This window comes from Pseudorca crassidens, chromosome 5, assembly GCF_039906515.1.
Source record: "Pseudorca crassidens isolate mPseCra1 chromosome 5, mPseCra1.hap1, whole genome shotgun sequence".
Classification (NCBI taxonomy): Eukaryota; Metazoa; Chordata; class Mammalia; order Artiodactyla; family Delphinidae; genus Pseudorca; species Pseudorca crassidens.
In genome coordinates this window covers 142,648,351-142,666,897 of record NC_090300.1, presented here as the reverse complement: position 1 = coordinate 142,666,897, position 18,547 = coordinate 142,648,351, and the positions used below count along the sequence as shown (strand labels likewise).

The window sequence follows — 18,547 nt, the reverse complement described above, 5'->3', positions numbered from 1 at the left end:
TCTGTGTTACTTTTTCTTTGTTCACTGTGATTTCTAAGGGCCCTGTATATAAATTTCCACCAATGTATATCCTGATGTTTGCTCTTTCCACTCCTGTCATCTCCTGAATGAACCTGTTTATTCTAAGCTGCTCTTTTGACCCTGGTTTTGCACAGCCTGCAAGGCCACTTTCACTCCTCAAAGCATCTTACACGGTGGGGTCTTCTTACTCCAGGCTTGGGTCCCGACTTCTGTGGGGCCGGGAGCTGGGTTGCTGCAGGTGATTCTGTCAGTTTCCCACCTATGGCTTTGCCTTGATTTTCTATGTCGTCTTACTTTCTAATCTGACTGCTGATGGTCCGGAAGCCTCCATCCCCCTGTCCTCCCGTGAAGCAGCGGAAGTTGCACCTGACACGTGTGGCCTCATGCGCACTCCTTGTTCTTCCCTTCAACCACTGCTCCAGGCTGCCCTGACTCCCAGGGGCTGCTCCAGGCTGACTTGGGGCCGCTGGGTCCTCCCCCCTCTGCTTGCTGTCACCTGTGAGAGCATCCCTGTGGGGAGAATAGAGCCTTCCTTGCCTCTCTCCTCTGGAGACGGATTCCTCCTGGTGCTTCCTCAGCAGCAGACTGGCCAAACAAACGTTCAGTTTCAGGCTGAACACGTCCTACCAAGTGTTTACGGTGAAATGGAAATAATACAGAAACTGATGGAAATCTCCATACCACTTCCATGAAATAGAAACATTATCAGTGACTTGAGTCGCTATATGGAACAGAAATGAGTTCGGGACTTGCACTGTCTCCTATCCAGTGAATATTGTCATGAGCTGAAGAGGTGAGGAAGGAGGTGACGCAAACAGTGTGCCTTGCTACACTTATTTCTTCTTTAAAAAATCCGTCAAGGCCATTTAAAATGAAGGCAGAGGGACATTTTTCAGGACAACTCTAAATTTATTAAATAAAACGTTCTCCCAAATGTCAGTGGCAGGATGGTGCGTGGAGAATTCCCTGTGCTGGGCAAGTGGTCTGCCTGCCCTTTCCATTTGGTTTGGGGGAAGGCTGAACATGGGCCTGTTTGCAGGATCCTCCTGGCAGGCTGTTCCAGATCTGCTGTGGTTGGAGAGATGGGCTGGAAAAGAGCACATGCTCTGTGCCTGAGGTGTGCTGGGCCCATGTTTCCCCATGAACAGCTCTTTCCAGGGGAATTTTTCATTAAATCTCCTTAGTTAAGACATATTTATGGTACCATTGAGTCTTAGAATTGGAAGAACCTTGAAGCCATCTCTGCCAAAATCCATGAGGGAAAAAAATGACATTTACCCAGACACAGCAGTGTTATTAAATGCGACTCTGTTATCCCCAGGTGGAGATCATTTAGAAGTTGGGTTTGGGGAAGCAGAATGTGATGTGACTCCTTAGGCCTCTTTGCTAGAAATCCAGGCAGATAATTTGATGAGATGCTGTCTCTCTCAGTATATTCTGTTGTATGGACGGACCTTGGTTGGGAATCTTCAGGGAATTTCTTGGTTTTCCGAATCCCTTGGCTCCATATATAGGTTGATGTCAATGTAGATGGACAGAGGTGATGGGAAAGCACTGTCCTTATTTGGTGTGCTCACAGCTGAGTGTGGGCCGCAACCCAAGCTCTTAAACATATCCCTTCCCTATTCTGATATTCATCAAAACATTTTTTTTCTGAGTCCCAGGCCAAATCTATGCCAGATGATGAAGAGATGAAAATAGCTGAGTGCCTGAAGAATCGTAATCAACCATCCATTCATTCACTTAATGTTGCTTAGTGCCCACATGCCAGGGGTTATGCCACACACTCGGGAACCCACAATGAACAACAGGAATCACTACGGGGCTGGGCCAGTGCTGAGCTGCTGTCAGCTCTTACCGCTCATAGGAGTTGATAGTATAACTTATCTTCCCAAGTCTGCGTTCAGTGACATCACGTTGATAGCTGGAAGCTGGCCCCAGTGGGAGTATTTGCACCATGGAAATTGGTAATGGCTACAAATTGGGGCTTTTTTTCCCCGAAGAAACAGACAACACTTTTACCAGCACTCCCCTGCCTCAAGCTTACATTCTGATAATCAGCTATCATGTATTATGAGTATTGTTACAGGTGGACCTCGTCGTCTTACTGCACTTCATTTTTTTATTGTGCTTCACAGATATTGTGTTTTTTGCAAATTGAAGGTTTGTGGTAACCCTGCATCGAGCAAGTCTCTCGGGGCCATTTTTCCAACAGCATTTGTTCACTTCATGTCTCTGTGTCACATTTTGGTAATTCTTGAAATGTTTCAAACTTTCTTCTTTATTATGATATTTGTCACGGTGATCTGTGATCCGTTATAATTGTTTTGGGGCACCATGAACCGCACCCATATAAGATGGTGAATTTAATCAATAAACGTGTGTGTTCTGACTGCTCCACCAATTTGCTGTTCCCCCATCTCTCTCCCTCTCCTCCAGACTCCCTTCTACCCTGAGACACAACGATATTGAAATTAGGCCATTTAAGGACCCTACGATGGCTGCTAAGTGTTCAAGGGAAAGGAAGAGTCAATGGGTGCGGCAACTTCGTTGTTGTCTTATTGTATGTAATTGGCTCAGCTACCCCTACCTTCCCAGCCACCACCCTGATCAGTCAGCAGCCACCAACATGGAGGCAAGGCCCTCCACCAGCAAAAAGTTGACGACTCGCTGAATGCTAAAAAATAGCATTTTTAGCAATAAAGTATTTTTTAATTAAGGCATGTACCTTTTTTAAGGTATCATGCTATTGCATACTTAAGAGACCACAGTATCCTGTAATCATAACTTTCATAGGCACTGAGAGACCAAACATTCCACGTCACTCACTTTATTGTGGTGGTCTGGAACCAAACCCGCCATATCTCTGAGGTGTGCCTGTATTTAATATCATTGTTATTATTTATATAATAGAAGCCATTTATTTATCTGGCTCTCTGCATGCCAGTTGCTTTACCGACCTTGTCTCAGTATCTTTACAACTACTTCTGAGATGGTTTCTATTGACCACAAAACAGGCTCGGGGAGGTTAGGAATTTAACTAAGGTTGCACAAATCGTAAACGTTGGAGCCAGAATCGGAATTGACCCTGACCTCAAAGCCCATGGAGCCCAGCATCGTGCTCTGCTGCTTCCTTCCAGAAGACCTTTCCAAAGGACCACACAGGCATTTTAACAGGTGCCGTCCACATGTACAGTGGTTTCCCTTCAAGGCGTAGGAACTGGGGGACCTTTAGGCCCCAAGTCAAGTCATTTTGGACATTTTATTCAGATAATCGTTTTACACAGCTAGATAATTCAGCACTTCTCAAATTTAAATTTACATCACCCGGCATTTTATCTACTGGCGAGGTGGCAGCGGGTTGTGTGGGTAACACTGGTATTGCAAGCAGGTTATTTGCTTTAGGAAAGTGCAGAATTAACCAGGTATCTCGGATTTCACGGTGCCTCTCTGCTTCCCAGTGGGAAGGAATGGAGCAACTTCAGGGCCATTGGTCACCCTCACTGTTTTACCAGGACAGCAGTCTGTCTGCTGGTGAGGGAGTTGGTGGGAATGGATTGAAGGAGACAGAGGGGAAAAAAGTGGCACTGTCCCTTGCTTGTCCCCATAGTGAGCAGTGAAGAACCCTGGTCTGCAGGTGTGTTGACTGCTGCTGTTTGCTGAAGTTGGAGCTCTGGGGACAGTGTATGAAAATAATGGACAGCCCACTGTAACAGGGAAGGAAGGGAAGTGGTGCTCTCCGTGAGGACGGTGTTTCGTTTTCGTTGGAATGTGGTCATGTGTGCTTTAGTGACTGGGCTTCATGAATTCATCCAACAGCTCTGATAACACTGTGATCGTCAAATTTTATACTGTGGTCACTTCTTAGAGAACACACATCAACAATAGACTAGAAAGTAGCTGCTTGTTCTAATTTTTATTTTGGAAACTAAGTCTGACTAAAGGCCCGTGATTTCTTTTTTAAACTCATGGCAGTTTAGCATCTTGGACTCACTTGTGAGTTTACTGAATTTACTGAACAGTCTTAAATAAGATGATCAATGTGTCCCCGGCTGCTCTGGGGTGGACGCATCCAGAGTCCCTGCTACACCGATCCAATTGTGTGCTTGAAATGCATTTGACAAGATGAATATTTTGTTATGCCAATAAGAACCAGCGAGCAAACTAAGATGAATTGGGACTTCGAGGGTTCTCCCTGTTCAGATCTGTACACCTTTTACAAACAGTTAACACGGTTTGCAAATATAATCTGCTGCTTAGAAATGTCAAAGCAAATAACTGTAATGGTACCTAGTTGCTGTGTTTTATTTCTTCATCTTTTTATTCATAAACATTTAAATAATTATCCAGTTGAAATGGAAGATGGAGGAGGGCAAGGGGACATTTCTAAAAGGAACGTATAGGATTTAATATGTGCAAATGCTCTTGATGTAAAAGGAATCCTCCCATGACACGTGATTTTAGCCTTATGAAAAATAGACTATAAGGGAGGCACCATGTGTAATGATAGAAAATGAAAAACATTTTATAACCAAATAAAATATCAAAGTTTTACTAATATGCTTTAATCAAAATGCTACTCCTATTATGTTATGTCTTAAAAAAAAGGACGAAAAAGAGGGAAATCAATCTGAATCAATCACATTTTCAGGAAACTATTTTTGAGCAGAATTTTAAGGTCCCACTTAAGTAGTATTTTAAACTTTTCTAAACATTTTATGACCGTGATTTTGTAAAGTGGAATTCTTCAAGCAGGACATGGCTGGACCCTCAGGACATTTTTGTATGTTTTTTACTTGGCTGGCGTTTGCTACAGTCTTGGAAATGTCACCCACATTCCTCCTCCTGTTTACAAGCTAGAGTACATATAACTTAATGACAAAACTCATTTAAAATATCTCCGACTAAATTTAGTTTATTTAAAAATCAAAGGCATTACCATTTTGACTCAGGAAAGAAGAATCACACAGAACCCCTTTTTTTCTTTCCTGTTTAGCGGGAGTTTCATAAACCAGAAAACAGAAGCACGGCCTCCCCTACCCTCCTGTTTTGTCATAGACTCTCGGTGTAATTCAGTTCACAGAGATTTATTACTCGTGACCTACATGCCAGGCCCTGCTCTGGGTGCTGCGGATACAAGTGAGAGCAGAGCAGACTAAGGGCCCTGCCCTTGGAGCATCCGTTCTGCCCGGGGAGACAGTCCAAAAAAAGATAAACAGCAAAAGACCTGATTGGGTAGAAATTAGTGCTAAGAAGAAAAATAAAGCAGGGACAAGGGAATAGAGAATGCTGAGGGTCAGGGTTTTATAGTGACCAGTATTGGAAGGAGTGACATTTGAGTGAATGCCCTGCAGGAGGTGAGGGGCTGCCGTCAGCTAGCTGGGGAGGAATAGTCCAGACAGAGGGGACAGCCGGTGCCTTCTGCGTTGAGAAGCAGCAAAGGGGCCAGTGTGAGAGGGGGACAGAGGGACTTGGGAGGAGTGGAGATGAGGTCAGAGAAACAAGGGAGGGCCGAGGATGGAGGATGCTGACAGGCCACTGTGAGGACATGGGTCTTCAGTTTTTAATCTGTGTGAGATGGGAGCCCAGCATTGAGGGTTTTGAGCAACAGGGGTGACGTGATATCATGTATGTTTTTACAAGATCACGCTGGTTGCCATGTGGACAGTAGTTTTTTGGTTCGAAGCAGAAAACACAGGAAGCTCTGGGAATAATCCGGATGAGAAATGATAGTGGTTTGGCGCAGGGTGGTTTTCCTGGAGGTCTGGGGGTGGGTGTGTCACATTCTGGTTGTGGTCTGGGTGTGAGAGGAGGAGGGGAAGTGAGGATGAAGCTGACATTTTGGGGTCTGAGCAGCTGGCACATCTGCGTCCCACCTTCCACCGGCCGGTCTTGGTGGTTCTTGGGTGAGAGGAGTTTTTGGTAGCAGCACAGTGGGGAACAGTGCTGAGGGCTTTTTCTTCAAGCCATCTTACTCGCAGCATCTGTCCCCCTTCATGGGAAGCACTGTCTTCCTTTTTCAACCTCTCCGTGGACTTCTCTTCCTGCTCGTCCCTGCTTTGTGTGCAGGACCAGGCGCTGGATGTGGAGAGGCTGCCCAGATGCACGGTGCTGTGTGGTCACAGGAAGGCAAGTATCATTCCTGAGGTTTCCTTTCCCACGCCGCAGAGCAGAATGATGGCTCGGATCAAAAGTTCATTGTCCGTGAGCATGGTATGATTGCAATTCAATATCGCCCACTTCGGTCTGCATGCTGTGTTTTTATCGAAACTTCGAGGAATCCAGACCCCTCCTGCTTGCACTCACACTGACTGCGGGGACCGGGTTTAAGATGGGGTGGCTGGAAGGCGGAGATGTGGGTGGACGCTGACCAGGTTGACCTGTTACAGAAGGGAGGCTGAAGCCACGGATGGGCGGCTTTTGGGTGGTGACCTTTGCCGTTGCACAGAAGCAGGCGTGGCCGGGAGCTGCCAGGAGCTTTGAAGCTGTGCCCTTCACCCGACCAGGATCTGAGCCTGGAGCCGATTTGTCAGAATCCAGCATGTTTAGGAAAACATTTCAGTTCTCGTTCCTTCCTGGGAAGCTTTGCTTTTGTGGGTAGGAGCAAGTGAAGCATTAGCCGCTCTCGGTTACTTGCTGTGTGTTGGAATACTGATGGCAACACTTTGTGCTGAATCACAACCCGCTGTGATCTCGCACCTCTCTCCATCCTTCATCGTGGCTTCTGGTCCATCCTGCGTGCAGGGCTCCAGCCAGAGCCATACTCAGAGAAGCAGAAGCTGCCTTAGAAACAGGCTTTGCATGTTGGAGTGGCTTTTCTTCTTTAATGGTGTGTATTTGAAATACACAAAGACCGGTCATAATGAAACAAACAAAATCCATGTACTCACTGACCCAGTTTAACATTTGCTAACACTTAGCTGTTATTTCTTCTTCACATTCTTTCGAAAGAAATACTTCAAATAGTCAGTGATTCATGTACGTCCCTTCCCAGTCTCGGCTCTCCCATCTCCATTCAGTGGCCAGAAATGGGTGTGTGTATTCTTCCCCTCACTCTGCACGTATGTGCCACGCATCTCACACACGTTCACACACAGGCGCACACACGTGTATTCTGTAAATGCATTAAACATTTTTTACACAAACAGTGTTAATACACATTCTTCTGCAGTTTGCTTTTCCACTCAACTTTATGTTTGAAGGTTTATCAATATTGGTGTGTGTAGGTCTAGTTTATATACCGATTTTTCTGGTGGCTCAGTTCTAATTTTTTCATAGTTTTCTTCGACTCATAATTAGATTATTTTTTAGCCTAAAAGTCTTTTTTTTTTGAGACGTCTTTTTGTTATTTCTAATCTTGTTTCATTGTAGTGAGAGAGTGTGGATATTCATTCTGTGGCGTTTGTGGATTATTTCTTTGGGACCTACCACCTAGTCAATTTTTATAAATCCTCCACATGGGCATGAAAAGAGTGTCATTTTTCTACTTTGTGCAGGATCCTCTGAAAACCTGTTAGATCTAGCTGGATCTTTGTGTTTTTCAAATCTATCTGTAATAGGCACATCCAGCAATCTTTTTTTCACCTTCTGTTTTTATCCTTGTGCAGATGAATCTCTTTCACAGCCCTTCTTGCCGACTCGCTGGTAGATTCAAACTTTCCAGTCTCCTTCAGCCATTTGTAAAAGTCTGGTCTAGACTAATTAAAAACTCTTACGTGATTGTACCCCTCCGTCCTCCCTAAACGGCCCTCCAGGGCATGAGGGACAGGCCACGGGGGTATAGAGGGGGAGGTCTATTCTGTTATCTGCCCCCCACCTGGTTCTGGCTCCCCCGTGTATGGGTATAGGGGTGGGTATAAAGTGAAATGAGTTAGTTGTCTGGCTGCATCTGGAGGAGAAGCTTGGCTATCGCTGTGTGTCTGATACTGTCCTACTGAGGCCCTCTGGGTGGCAGCCCATGTGTAAGGGTATCAGGGGGATCTGTAAGTTCCCCTGGAGTGGGAGACCCCTTTTGGCCTGATTGCTTCCAGGGTCCCTCTCTTTGCCCTGGCAGCTTCCTGCTGGGCAGGCAGCTCTTACTGATTCCCAAGCTCATCTCTGTATCAGCAGAAGGCTTCAAGACTCGCTGTCTCTTACAGCGTCCATAGGAAGCATCCTGGACTGGCCCCGTCCCCTACATAAACTGGCGAGGGACACTGCATCCACCTCCTAATAAGCCCAAGCCCGTCAGGTCTCTCTTGTCCTCGGTTTGGGGTTTTAGCCACCAAATCTCAGGTGACAGCTGAAGTCTCACAAAACATCCTCTGAGAACCATCCGTACTAGTTTTTTGGATATGGTAGTTTTGGACAAAGTGACAGTTTCTCTCCATAACCTATAATAGATTTGTCTATTTCTCCTTATCATTCTGTTAATTTTTGCTTATCTGTCAATATTTTGAGGCTCTTGTTAGGGGGCATAGAGCTTCTGGATTTTTTATATCTTCTTGGTAAATCACCCCATTTTATCATGGAGCATTGCCCATCTTTATCCCTAATTATGCCTTTTGTCTTAAAATCTACCTTTTCCTGATATAAAATCGCTATTCCAGCTTTCTTTGTGTTAGGTGAAGTTTTTCTTGCTATATCAGGTATATCATTTTCAACAAGTTTATGTTAAACTTTCCTGTTTACATTTTAAATTTATCTGTTGTAAACAGAATATAACTCGGATTTAAAAAAAAAACCCCGAAGAGGATATTTATGTTTTGATAACTGAGTTTAATCGACAAAATATATATTTATAATATTATTACTATATATATTTGTATTTATTACTGTTTTTTTCAGCTTCCCAGTTTTACTCCTTTTCTGACTTTATCAAATGTATTTATTCCTCCTCTCCCCACCTACTGTTTTTGGAATGTATACATTCTAATTTTAGTCGATTTGGGCTACTCCTACAATTTTACAAGTATTCCTTAGCTAACAGAGTCCAAAGTTAAATGGTATCTCTATCCTCTGTCTACAAAATATAAGGCGTCTGACTCCCGTCTCTCATGTTATTGTCACCAAATTCCTTAGTTCTACGCTGCTTTAAAATCCTTCTAAAATTGACCATGGTTGCCGTGTTTTTAATTGTATCGACATTTATCTGGATTTCTCAACTGCTAGCTAGTTTATTTTTAAAATTTTTTAAAAATTTTTTTTTGGTACGGGGGCCTCTCACTGTTGTGGCCTCTCCCGTTGCGGAGCACAGGCTCTGGAAGTATAGGCCCAGCGGCCATGGCTTATGGGCCCAGCCGCTCCGCGATATGTGGGATTTTCCCGGACCGGGGCACGAACCCGTGTCCCCTGCATCGGCAGGCGGACTCCAACCACTGCGCCACCAGGGAAGCCCCTAGCTAGTTTCTTTTGTGTGCCTTTGCTTCTTGAATTTAATTTTTTTCCCATTCTGGGCTTAATTTCCTTGGTACTGAAGGCATACTTTGGTAGTTCTTTAATTAAATGTCTGTGAGTGGAAAATCTTTCAGTCTTTCCCTCAACATTTTCTCAGTTCCCCCTGGTTCTTGAATGATCATTTTGCCTGACAGTTGTTTAGGTTACCAGCGCTTGGAAGATATTGTTTCATTGTGTTCTGGTATGTGTTCTTGCTGATGAGAAGCCTTATATCGATTCACACTGGCTCCTTTGTGGTTAATCTCTTTCCTGTTCTCTGGTCACTTTTAATATTTCCTCTTTGTCTTCCACGTTTCCTCATGCTACGACTAGATGTGCATTTAGTTCTTTGTATTTTGCCCAGGACTTCTTTTTCTTTTTTCTTTCGAAGTCTCACTTATTTCCTCAAACCTGGTTATGATTTCTTCCCAGTTATCTCTTTGGAATATTTTTTATCCCCCATTTTCACTAATTCACTCATCATGGAAATCCTGGTAGGCACTGGCCATTGCATCCTAGCCTCCACACTCCTTAATACCTCTCTCTTGTCTCTTTTTCCTACTTTCTAGGTGGTTCACTAATTTTTCCATCATTTATGAAACACTGTTTTTTAAATGATCTATTAAATTTTTCATTTCTGGAAGTGTCTTCAGTTATTTCAGCTCTGCTTGTGATTGGTTTATACTGTCCTGCTTTTTTCATTATGGTTTTAGATACTTTTTGAAAAAGTTATTTTAAATTTATTTTACAGTTTTTTTTTTTTTTGGTTTGATCTTTTATCCACAGTTTTTGGGGTGTTATTCTTCCTTCTTTTTGCATATCTACATCAACTAAAATCTATTCATTTTAGTTTTTTCATCATGTACTTTGTAATATTATCTTGTGAGCTCATCTTCGGTGAGAATTAATTTTTCTTTGTACGTTTACTGTAACCTAAGATGTGAAAGTGTCCCTACAGAGTGGGTTTTCTGTTTGCTCCTACCACAGTCCTAGGGGTTTTGATGGTTATGCATCAGTTATCTATCTGTCTAATCTAGCTGTGCTAATATACTCTATACAGATAACAGAAATGTGGTTTTGATGTCTCACAGATAGCTTTTTCTTTTTTTTTCCCTCTGCACAAGTCCTTGGGCACTTAGCAAGCTTTCTTGCTAGGAAGAGTCCCAATTCTAGTTCTCCTGCTTCCCCTGAATCATAAGCCATGTTTTGTCCCTGTTTGAGCCTTAGAATCTACCCCTCACCTCCCACCAATTTCTTAGGACCTATATTTGGGGCCCAAATTCCTAGGGTTTTTGTGATTGCAGCTAGTACTTACCACTCTTGCTTTATTTTTTCTCTTTGATTCTGGAGCTTGTGTATTTCTCTTTCTTTCTTTTGCTCTTGGGTATTATACAGACTCTTTTTCTGAGTGGTGGGTATTGGTGGTTATTTGTTCTATAGTATTTCACTGTGTTTGTAATGGGAATAGGGCCTTGACTGTGTCAGATGAGTCTGACATGTGGGGACCTAGGGTAGCATTTTAGGAAGAATATTTACTGTACTTCTAGTTAAACCCAGAGGCAGAATGGGTATTCAGTAAGAGAAATCATTTTTTTTAAAACTCGTTGGATGACAGTCGCTACTGTACCACTCAAAGGTGATTTGCTTTAAATCATGGTTTTTTGAAAAATTAATTAATTAATTTTATTTTATTTTTGGCTGTGTTGAGTCTTCGTTTCTCTGCGAGGGCTTTCTCTAGTTGCGGTGAGTGGGGGCCACTCTTCATCATGGTGTGCAGGCCTCTCACTGTCGCGGCCTCTCCTTTTGCGGAGCACAGGCTCCAGACGCGCAGGCTCAGTAGTTGTGGCTCACGGGCCTAGTTGCTCCGTGGCATGTGGGATCTTTCCGGACCAGGGCTTGAACCCATGTCCCCTGCATTGGCAGGCAGATTCTCAACCACTGTGCCACCAGGGAACCCCAGATGATTTGCTTTATATAATTTTCTATTATTGGTACTGAAAGCATTGGGATAGTATAGATAACTTCTTAATGGTTTAAACAGTGGAAAGAAGTGGGGAGGAAGAAAATAAAAGTCATACCATTCATCTGGTAGGAAAAACTGAGAATTCAGCAAGAAAGTAAACCTTCAACTATGGGAAAGAGGAAGTTGGAAGGGAGGAAAAATAGAGAAAATGATTTCATCTATTAAGCACTGATGTATTACTATTATTAGAATATTTAACATGAGATCTGCCATCTTAATAACTTTTTAAGTGTAGGGTACGTTATTGTTAACTATAGGTGCAATGCAAAGGTTGTTTTAAGGAGAACCAAAGCAGAACCTCCAGTTAGAATTGGGAAAGAAAAGAGGGAAGATGTACACTTTCTAGTTAACATTTCAGACTCCCAGTAGGAGAACAAATGGATTTTTTTTTTTTAACCGTACACGGGCCTCTCACTGTTGTGGCCTCTCCTGTTGCAGAGCACAGGCTCCGGACGCTCAGGCTCAGTGGCCATGGCTCACGGGCCCAGCCGCTCCGCGGCGTGTGGGATCTTCCCAGACCGGGGCACGAACCCATGTCCCCTGCATCGGCAGGCAGACTGTCAACCACTGCGCCACCAGGGAAGCCCAGCAAATGGATTTTGAATCTTGTAGTGGCACGAGGCTAATAGAACTTTTATGAAGATTTTAAAATCGCTTCTATTCAAGCTCACCCTATCAGAGAAGAGTCTTTGAATATGGCCTAGACTGTTCTGTAGGACCCAAAATGGACATGAAGACTGGATTAGTCCTTAGATAATGTCCAATAAATAATACTCATAATGTATAAATTATTAAAGTGACAAAAGAACTAACATTTACGTCAATATTTTTGGAAAGACACACTCCGGTGGCTACAGAGAGAATTGTGTATGCTTCAATCGATAGTATGTATCACTCGAAACTTCTTTTAATTTAAAAGATAATTCTATAGGAATTCTATTCTATTAGAATAGATAATTCTATTAAAAAGAAATTTAAAAAATTTTACAGGGCTTCCCAGGTGGCGCAGCGGTTGAGAGTCCGCCTGCCGATGCAGGGGACACGGGTTTGTGCCCCGGTCTGGGAAGATCCCACATGCCGCGGAGCGTCTGGGCCCGTGAGCCATGGCCACTGAGCCTGCGCGTCCGGAGCCTGTGCTCCGCAACGGGAGAGGCCACAACAGTGAGAGGCCTGCGTACCCCACTCAAAAAAAAAAAATTTACATTGTCCCAATTATACCATTCTTCTGCAACTATTTTCATTTTGCATTGTATATCACATTTGTGTGTTCTCTTTCCTGGCCGTAATCATACCATATATAATATTTTGCATTTTCTTCTATTTATTATTGTAAATATTTTCAGGTATCTAATTAAATTCTCATAATTTTGCAGACATTTTAGATGGAGACTTGCAATTAAGACGTGAGACTAGTAAAATTAAAAAAAGAAAGGGAATCAGGATTTCCAATTTGTTTTGTTAAATAAGGACATTAAAATAAAAAAACAAGAAGAAAGAAACAAAACCTATTCTGTAATTTCACAGCATTTCCACAAATAAAGGACATTTTAACATCAAAAAAAGAAAAAGGATATAATCTCAAAATAAAGGAAAATGCCTTTAATTTAGCCTTTTGAGTAAAGTTACTTACTCTTCTTCCACTTCTCCCCCTATTTCTCCAAGGATGGTTGAAAACCTCATCAGGGAAGTTTCCTGATCCAAAAACCAGGTCAAGGATTCCCTGGACCTGGGCGATGTCTGAAGGAACTTCTTCATGTCTGAGTTGTGACTTTGCTTGCAAAATAGCTGATTAATGCAGTAAAACCAGTGAGAAAGCTGGGTGTTTCCAATGGTGGACCCCAAATCCACCGCTTCTCACACAGGTGGAGCTTCCCCCAAAGTCCCAGAACAAGGAACCACAAAGGATGGCTCTGATATCTGTCAGTTTTAATACAGTTTTTGTCTGAAAATCTTGAAAAATGTTCAATTAAGGCCCATTGCTGGAGACCTTGCAAAATTATATGCAATTTTGTTGAAAAAGGATCTGATTTGGACACATTTCAAATCTCTTCCTGTGGCAGACATACCCTCTCAAAGACAAGTTCTTTAGGTGAGAAGGATATAAATTAAAAGTGTAACACTTTTGAACTTGCTCAGTTTGACATTGGGGCATGCTTCTGGTGCCCTGGATGGGACAGGTTCTCAGTGTCACCTTGCCTGTGCTCCTGCCTGAAGTAAGTCTGAGCTCCCCCTGCCTCGACAGCACAGCTGGGCTCCTGCCCCGACCATGGCCAGGCTCACCCGTTCTCAGCAGAGACAGAAAGCCCTTCAGTACCTTTTTTGATGTGGTTTATCTTTCACTTCTCAGGAGGAAATTCCACCCAACTGGATCATAATTTTTTGAGGACTTTCACCAGATCTTAGAGTTTCAGGAATGAAAGGCTCATGTGTTTTATTCAGGAAACTTGCAGCTGCTGAAAGGACTTGAACGTTAAGCATCAAATCAGTATGAGGTGTTCAAAGATATTCTTCAAAAGGGCTTGAGAGAAAAAAGAAGAGAAAAAGGGCAAGCCCACACATCAATGTGTTATTAAGCATTATTTTCAGTGCCGTTGCTCTGTATTGCTAGTTACAGAACACAGAAGCATTTTTAATGATAACTTTGCCGTTGCTCTGTATGGCTAGTTACAAAACACAGAAGCATTTTTAATGATAACTTTGTAAAATATATGATAATGTAATGAAACATTTTAATGATAAGCGTGGATTTAAATTGCTGTAAATATATCAGTTTGCTGCTTTTTCACTCCTCACCACCTCTCCTCCCCATTTAAAGTCAATATTTATCAAAAATCGTTTCATTTTCGAATGTCTGATGTTTGCACAGCTGTTTTGGTTTCTTTTTTTCAAAGTTCCTACATTTGCAATGAAAGTGTCAAAACTTAAAGGCCGAAATTAAATCAAGAAGTAGGAGGTTTATGCCAAGTGCGAGTAACAGGATGCAACGCAGTCAGAAAGACAATGGAAATGGCTCTGAGGACCTTCAAAGTCTTCCCAAGTTCAAAACGCTTTTCGTAAAATAACTTCCTTTTCAAAAAGTGTTTGGTAAGCTTTGACTTCTTCTCATTTTCATTTTTTTATGCCCATGAATTTATTTTAAAGTTGCTTCTATTATTATTCTAGGAGAAAACTGTTATCCTCTCTCCTTAAAGTGGTGACTGGAAATGCTCGCAGAAATAGGAGGGTCAGTAAAAAGAGAAGTAGGAATAAAATGCTCATGGCAGCAAGTTAAGGGGATGAGAAACTCAGGGAGTCAGGTCATCTGAGAATTAAAATGGGAGAAATTCCTCTGGTACGGGGACAATGTTTAGTCATGATTCTAACCGCTCCCCGCCACGCCCATAACCGTCCTGAATTCTTTGGTTAGCCTTTGGCAATTAAAACTGAAAATATTGATATCAATATCTAACTGTCCATCATCTGTGTCTATCTGTCCATCTGTCTATCGCCTGTCATCCTTCTGTCTATCTATCTACCTACCTATCATCTATCTATCTACCTATCATCTATCTCTCTGATTTTCTCCAATTGAGCATGTCTAGTACAATGATATGGTACTGGATTGCTTCATAAATTAACTTCGAGATTCGCCTTGATTTCCTTTACCAGACTTTGTATATCTTTCAAGACCGTGGTATCCTCGCAGTTGAGCCTTCCCCTCACTCATCTTATTTAAACATTAGGTTGGATTTCCGCCTCATATGGCTGTTGTGTTTTAGGCTATGTCATCTGAATTGGTGGGAGTGGGGAGTGGCGGGTGGAGGTCCTGGGACCAACTCTGGAACCCAGCGATTCTCTGAATTATGTGAAATCCATCAGTTCCAACAATACAAGCTGGTGAACCCTATGTCCTGTAGGTAGAGGTGATGTTTCTGGTTGTCTCTTTGTTCCCTGTAAACCTGACTGCTGTAACCAGAGATGGAAGAAACTAATAGTGACAACAGGGGTGTCTCAGAGCCAAGGATTTCCGAGTGGGGCTAGACACATGGACAGGCTGGAATCGCAGGGCTGCCTTTCATTTTCTGTGAACTCTGTCAGAGTTTAGGAATTGCCTGAAATCTCCAATTGACGTCTTGTTGGCTCACCTATAGAAGATACTCAATATTAGTATCTTCTAATACTAATTAGAAGTAAAAACCTCTTGGCATATTTCAGCCGGAAGCGTCTCTTAATTGTTTAATTCTGCGTTCTACTGGTGCTATGATTTCATCCTTATTAAGATTTCTTACTGTTGCATTTCTTGGTCAAATAAAATCGAGCTTCTCCTCCCTGCTCTTCACTCCCTCTTCACTTCTCTGAATAGCAGGGAGGGGTGGTTGATAGGATTCATGACGTCCTACAGTCCTACATGAGACAGGCTGCCACCTAGGGTGGCATCACTCCAGTGTCCCCTTTGGACCCTTCCATCGCACCCTGGGAGGGCTGCCTTCTGTGAGCAGGGGAGGGGGTCCTCTGTGACACTGCACTGGAGCTGTTCTGTGTCCTGTCCTTCAGGGGACATTTTTTTTTCTCACCTACCTTTCCCGCAGGCAATATGTGAACCCAACTGGGAACTTTATTTTTTAATTAATTCATTAATTTTTTGTGTGTTTTTCTTGGAAGTGTTCTCTTTTTTAAATTGAAGTATAGTTGAGTTACAGTGTTTCAGGTGTATAGCAAAGTGATTCATATATATATTCTTTTTCATATTCAATTCCATTATAGGATATTACAAGACATTGAATATAGTTCCCTGTGCTATACAGTAGGGCCTTGTTGTTTATCTGTTTGATATACAGTAGTGTGTATCCATTAATCACAAATTCCCAGTTTATCCTCACACACTCTTTCCCCTTTGGTAACCGTAAGTTTGTTTTCTGTGCCTGTGAGTCTGTTTCTGTTTTGTAAACAAGTTCATTTATATCCTTTTTTTAAGGCTCCACATACAAGTGATATCATACGGTATTTGTGTTTCTCTAAACGTTAGTCTGTATATTGGGACATTTCTTCCAGCCACTGGCCTACAGGCAGGTGTTTCTGATTGCGATGTTGTCAGATCTCCTTGATGTACAGGTGTTTCCACTCATTACTTTGCAGTCCCAGGTGAGCCGAAGCCAGGGTGGGATGAATGGGGTGGGGCTTGGAGTGTGGGTCTGTCACTAGCCTGGATCACTCACCCTCTCTAGACCATTCTGTCTCTTGGTGTTTGTCCAGATGTGTCTCACTTTTTGTCCCTGTCCCCGAGGTCGGCCTCCACTCCTCCGTGATTTCACCTCTTCCACCACACCTGTGAGAAGCCGGGCATCTGTGTTTCCAATGCGCTGGACTCAGTGAGACGCAGTGCGGGATGAACTTTATTCCCCCCAAACTCATGGTTCAAGTCCAGAGCACGTCTCACCCCCATCCCAGTCTCGTAGATGCCAGACTTTCCCCAGAACTTCCAGGGGCTAAGTAACAGTCTAATTTTCAAGTACTGAGAGGTCTAATCAATGTAAGTCTGTCTTTCCGTCCATTTAAAGATGCTTTGCGTGTTGAGCCTGTCTCAGAATCAGAAAGACTTCTGGGGCCCCTGTCTCCCAGCACTGTTCTTCTTCTCCCCCTTCTCTGCTGCCCTCTGCCTCTGCTCCTCCAGGGCTGAAGCGGGAAGGGGAGGGTGGCAAGGGGCTCGTGGAAGGCTTGCTCCCCAGGGCATTGTGATTTGTGGAGCTGAGGTCCAAGCACCGGCTGTCTTGCATGGGGCGAGTTGGAAGGCTCCTCAGGGGTCTTGTAGGGACCACAGCTCTCCGTGGCGTGGTTTATGACGCCCTCCTCATAGCTCCTCCACCCCTAGGACACCTCCAGCCGCCTCCTCTCAGGCTTGACGTGCTCCCGGAAGTCTGGCATCCAACTTTCCAAAGGATGCTCAGGCCACTGATGGCAACTCAGCTCTCTCCCACCGTGGCCCGTCTACCTACCTGTGTCAGGTGGCTCCAGGCTGCCTCTCTGAGAGATTCTTCCCTTGGAAGTCAGGCACCAGTCCCTCTGCCCCGGCAGCTTGGAACCCTGGGGGTCCCGTGAGGCTCCCCAAATGGTTCTTCTGAAGCTTTGAGCTCTGTGTGTGTGCGTGTGTATGCTTGTGCAATTTCACCATCTAAGCCCGTTTTCCCTTCACCCCTTGGGGTGAGGGAGACACTGCATAGACGCTGGCAACACTCCCGCTAAAGAAATGCGGGGTCTCTGACCTCCCCGCTGAGTGTCCCACATGAGAGCTGTGAGGACCCATGTGTGCTTCTCTCCCTACGACTCCTGTTGGCCCATGGAAACCGCAGGTGGGGTCATATTTACAGCACACGGAAATCAGCAGACCCTCCCGGCCCTGACTCTGGATTTTAGAGACGCTCCCTCCCTCCTGTGCATGGGGAAGGGTCAGGCTTCATCCTTGCTGTGCGGGAAGGTCCTGGACCACCCGCTATCAGAGGTCTCATAACTTCATGTGCAGAGCGTTGGTCAGCTGAGATCGGCCTCAATGTACCATGATCATCGGATGCTGTCCATTTGTGCCGGAGTATTTCACAGTAAATTAGTGATGTCTAAGGTTTTTCCCCAACTCTAAATCATGCGATGTTTTCATCCTGGTTTTTACCTGACAGTTCTGGTCATTTACTCTGTACCTGTTCAGTTTGCCTGGTTAGCACGGACTCTGGAATGTGCTGCCCTTCTTAGGAGTGGAGGGCTTATTGCCTCAGATGCTGGGAGTGTGGCTGGAAGATGTCTCAGCTGTTGGCCCCCTTTGGGGAGTACCAGCTGCAGATGACGCCCTGCCCAAGGTCATGCCTCCTTCCTGGGGCAGCCAAAGCCTTCTCAGCACAGGGGTACCAGTCAGGTTCTCCAGAGAAGCAGATCCAATAGGATGGATTTAGATGTAGATATCTATCTATATCTATATCTATGTCTGCGTCTATATATCTAATTTATATCATCTCTATCTGTTTTTATACCTATTTTAATGAGATTTATTTTAAGGAGTTGGCCCACACAACTGTGAAGGCTGGCAAAATCTATAGGATGGACCAGCAGGTTGGAAACTCAGGC

At 43.8% G+C, this 18,547-nt stretch overlaps 1 protein-coding gene across 7 annotated transcripts in view; it reads left to right on the top strand.

Moving 5' to 3' along the window:
* The window catches only part of ERG (ETS transcription factor ERG), a 280,009-nt gene that overhangs the window by 48,510 nt on the left and 212,952 nt on the right, over window positions 1–18,547 (top strand). Inside the window, exon 1 of one of the 7 annotated variants that reach the window (XM_067739498.1) lies at window positions 14,523–14,542. The exons of the other annotated variants lie outside the window; for them this stretch is intronic. The gene's annotated coding sequence lies outside the window, so the exon portion shown is untranslated. Of the gene's footprint in view, window positions 1–14,522; window positions 14,543–18,547 lie in introns of those variants that run through there. 7 annotated transcript variants of the gene reach the window in all.